Source organism: Solanum stenotomum, chromosome 5, assembly GCF_019186545.1.
Source record: "Solanum stenotomum isolate F172 chromosome 5, ASM1918654v1, whole genome shotgun sequence".
NCBI lineage: Eukaryota > Viridiplantae > Streptophyta > Magnoliopsida > Solanales > Solanaceae > Solanum > Solanum stenotomum.
Genome location: NC_064286.1, coordinates 36,090,828 through 36,095,259, shown reverse-complemented (window position 1 = coordinate 36,095,259; position 4,432 = coordinate 36,090,828). Strand labels below are relative to the sequence as shown.

General features: G+C 32.2%; 1 long non-coding RNA gene across 3 annotated transcripts; it reads left to right on the top strand.

Moving 5' to 3' along the window:
* The first annotated feature begins 283 nt into the window (after window positions 1-283).
* Window positions 284-4,224, top strand: LOC125865148 (uncharacterized). Of its 3 annotated transcripts, XR_007446315.1 has the most exons (4): window positions 284-651; window positions 758-843; window positions 2,025-2,147; window positions 3,987-4,224. It is a non-coding gene; the product is annotated as an uncharacterized LOC125865148 (long non-coding RNA). The 3 variants fall into 3 exon arrangements; XR_007446314.1 differs by lacking the exon at window positions 2,025-2,147 and having other exon boundaries at window positions 286-651; window positions 758-873; XR_007446316.1 differs by lacking the exon at window positions 3,987-4,224 and having other exon boundaries at window positions 286-651; window positions 758-873; window positions 2,025-2,061.
* The last annotated feature ends 208 nt before the right edge of the window (window positions 4,225-4,432 follow it).

Here is a 4,432-nt window from a genome sequence, read left to right as displayed (position 1 = left end):
AATATAAGAATATGTTTTATTCACTACAAGAAAAAAGCTTACTAGGGACCGGTATTTAGCGACGAGATGAAATTCTGGTCGCTAAAAGGGTATTTTAATGACTAGATTTTTTTCCGGTACCAAACTATCAATTTTATTTTATTTAATGACGAAGGGTAAAAATCTCGTCCTAGAAAATGTAAACTACTGGTCGTTAAGGTCCTACATTGAGCGGGACCCACATGCCACCAAATTTTCCCCTAAATATTTATAAGTTATATCATTTACAAATATAAAAAGGAATTATAAACATTCCTCCGTTCAGAAACTTAGCGACTAGCTAGGGTTTACTCCCCATTCTCAACTTTTTCTCAATCTTCATCATTTTTTATCTTTGTTCCACGATTTGATTGAAATTTCTTCTTGATTTCTTGGTTCAGCGTCACGATTTACGTTAATAACTCTTCTTCTCTGATTCTCGTGGTTCCATGAGTTTTCGATTTAGTGTTTTTGTTTTGGAAATTTTATATTTTTGTTTTTTGACGTTGTGGTATTAAGCGATTGAGTTATTTTGATGGAGAGGTCGAATCTTTAAGATTTTTGGAAAGAAAATCTCGTGTATTCACTCCAGATCCAGTATGGTTCAAGGAGACTTAGCATTAACTTGAAATTGTAAGTTTGCTTTGCCTAATTTAATTTTCTTTTGTTTGAGTTAAATATGGCTGTATGTGTTTGATTTTATTTTATTGACTAATATATTTTTTTATTGCTTCTCCAGTGGTGAAATTTTTAAAGGAACATTTGAAGAAAAAATATTGTCAAATTGGTGATAACTTCATCAATGCTATCTATTGCGATAAGATGGTGAGTTGTGTCTATGTTCAGGGACTTGAGGTAATCAATCGTAACATTTTATTCCTTCGCTGTTTGAAGCCTATTATTGGTTGAGGTGGTCAATTTTAAGTTTTTGGCAATTGTGGATTTGAAGATCATTTTTGTGTAGTATTATAAATATAGTTATGCTAAATTGGTGTCTTGGAGTTAGAAAAATCAATTGATATCCTGTATTCAGTAGAAGACAAACATCTTTTGAAGTAGATATTGTCACTGGTGAATTCAGGATTGAAGTTAATTTGTGCAGAGACCTCTACTATTTTTTTCCAACTAGAAAGAGGAAAGGCCAATTTTACTGTTAGCAAAAAAGGAACTTGCCAATAACTTATGTTCTGTCAAGGCTTTCAATTCTCCCTAGTAATTAAATTACAAACAATGGGTAAAAGCAATACTAAGTTAAAAATTAAAGTAATTGTTGCACTAAACAATCTACACCGTCTATATATACACTTTGTATGCATATATAAGAAGAAACAACACTATCTCCACTTACTTAGAACATAGTCTAGAAATATTTTTCAATCCCATTTTTCAAAGAACAAGCTTTGAAATTCTTGGAGTGTTGTCAAGCCCCATTTCCCAACTAAATTCGTTTGCAAATTCAACATGTTTGTACTTGTCCTTATTGATAGACCTATTGGTATTATAGTAACCAAGCCATGGCAGGTATGCAAATTCCTTGCTTTATATCTATATAGGATAACACATGTTCCACCTTTTATTGGCCTCTGGATCAAGCAAGGATAAATGTGCATTTGATATGGGCAAATCTTTAATCGTAGAAAAGGGATGAATGTGCCTTTTATATGGGCAAATCTTGGGTATATATTCTCATCTTATGATAACTTAAATATTTAAGGTAAGTTTTGCTTAGTGATTGTTGTTTTGCATGCATCTAAGTTTAGCGAAGGAAATATGAAACTCTTGAGCTATTTTCCAACTTAAGGTGTAGTATCACTAAACATCATCTCAGAAATCTCTTAAGCTGCAACCTTATAGAAATTCAAACAATTGGGATTGGTGAAGAACCGAAGATTATGCTATTGCTAGCTGATGAGTCAATGATCTCAAGTTGAAATTCCCATTAGCTCATGGATGCATGCAGTAAATTATTCCCTTCTTTTATTCTCATTTAAGCTTTGCATTTTCAGTTTTATCATTACGTGTGGCACATTTGAGAACAGGGGGTGGTGCCAGAAGATGATAGTTGAATCAACTCATGATTTAGCTTTCCTTCTGCTGCTGCTCTTACTCTTTCATTTGCACGTGTATGGGTATGTATATCTTATGCTTAACTGTCACCAGCTTGAAATTAACTTCTGTGGAGAAATGAGTATCTGTAGTACTGACACTACTGATATCATGCGGACATTAATATGCAAATTGACAGGTTTACTATTGATACTTAGCATCCATAACTACATAGAACTCTGAAGTTGTAGTTGTATCTAGTGTAAGAATCTAATACAACACACTATCATTTTCGAAGATGTGATTGAATCGTAGAATCTATTTTCTTCTCTGAACTTTTATCATTCGTTGATAAAAGAAAAAAGTCTAGCTTTGATGCTTTTATGGTAACTCTTGTACTGTTAAGTTGTCTTCGACTACTGAACGTAATTTTTTTTAAATATTCTAGTTGGCCATCTTAGTGGTGACTTCTATTAGAAATGATAATTACTAAGAGGTTATGCTAAGATAGAGGCCATGAACAAGTGAGTTTTATTTATTATTCATGTTTACTGGCATTGTTGCTATATTTATTTGAATAGAGTTGTATTATGCTTCACCTCAATTATTGTATCTTTTGTTCCTATTCTAGTTGTAGTTGGTACACCGCAGACACCTTATTATTTAGAAGATAATGTAAGGAATAACATAGAAGGCACCATTTCAGCTTGATTTAAATAGATGTGAGAATAATTATCCTAGACCGAAAAAAAAGTAGGCTGGAGATTTTGAGCCAAGAATTGCATCTGCAAGCGCGTTAGGAACAACCTGGCCCCGGTTGAACTGTTTAGTGTGCTCAAGAGAATATGTTGCAGCTTTGAACTAATCTCCTTGACTTTGTGGCATAACCTTGATTAAAAAAAATAGTTTCATCTTTCTTATTGACATGTACAATTTAGGACTTATACAGTATGCCGTATGTGTCTGACTTAAAGTGTCGATAGTAAAGCTGAGTGTATGGAATATTTTATTTAATCAAAATTTCATGTAATGGCAAGATATATCATTTAAGTATCTTAAAGTGATATGTTAACAGTCACACGATCTCTAGTTTTAATAGGAAGTCTCTTGCTCAAGACTGATAAATGAAGAAGTAAAAAAAGTCATCCTTGCGAGTAACATGCCTTGCGAGCCACTGTTATTACTTGGTACCATTATTTCAATATATTTCTTCATTATTGTCATTTCTAAAGAACAATGGAAAATTAGTGAAAGAATTATGAACATTGAGGTCAAAAAGAGCTAAAGCTAAGTTCTAGAAAAGTACAAGTTCTCCAATTAATTGTATACTACTGTTTCAACTTTCACGTCCTTCTGTGATTTTTTTAAAATCTTTTTTGGTTGCTTCTGCCTTCAATACTGCTAGCAGTTTGGTAAGAAAACAAGGTGAATAATATGGAATTGTTATTGGAAGAAATACTAGTTTAATTGTAGTCTAATTGGTGCAATATAGGCATTTTATCATTCAAATTTTGTTTGTACAGGTTAGATACTTGGTATTCAATAACTAGCAGTTCCTGCTACCTTCTGAAAGATCTTACCAAATAGAAGTTTGAATTTTCTTTATTCATCTCCTCATCCTAAATTATTGCTATCCTACAAATACTGGTGGATAATTTTTGGATAAAAATGGTGGTGCATATAAAATAGTGCCCTCTAACAATATCTTGAATGACTTTGAAGTGTTTGAGCAAATTTAGCTGTTTAGTCCACTTGTTTAGTACTAATATATTTTTGTCCATGTTGTTGGAAGAGTATGTAACTAAGAATCAAAAATCTAGAATGTAATATTTTATTTCTTATCTACATTGAAATGTGTTTTGTATGATTAGATTGTGCACATTTCTTTTCTCTGAGAAAATTTTATTTTGTATGTTTCACAGGATTTGGAGATTTCTATTTACAAGTCGAGATGCAAGTTTGAAGATCTTGAACAAGTTTTGACAATTTGGTCATCATTTTGCTAGGGCAGTTTGGCAAAGTATTTCATTACTTATATACTTAGAGATGTTAGTTCTTTAGGCAAATGAGTTGTGTAAACAATATCGTGATTATATTTTTTAAAAGAACTCGACATGTATGTGTGATGCTAATCTTTAGTTTTAATTAATACGATTGATGATTTTGTTTATATGCATTTGGTTATTTATATTTGAAATTTCATAGTATTGTAGAAAAATATGATAAGAGAGAGAGTAAACCACCTTTCTGGACCAGTGATGCTACAGTCCTTAAAACTCTATAAGGACCAGAGTTTTGGTCACAAAATCTTGTAGTGACCAGTTATAATTGTCTTGAGATGTGGTCTTAAGGACGAGAAATGTAGTCC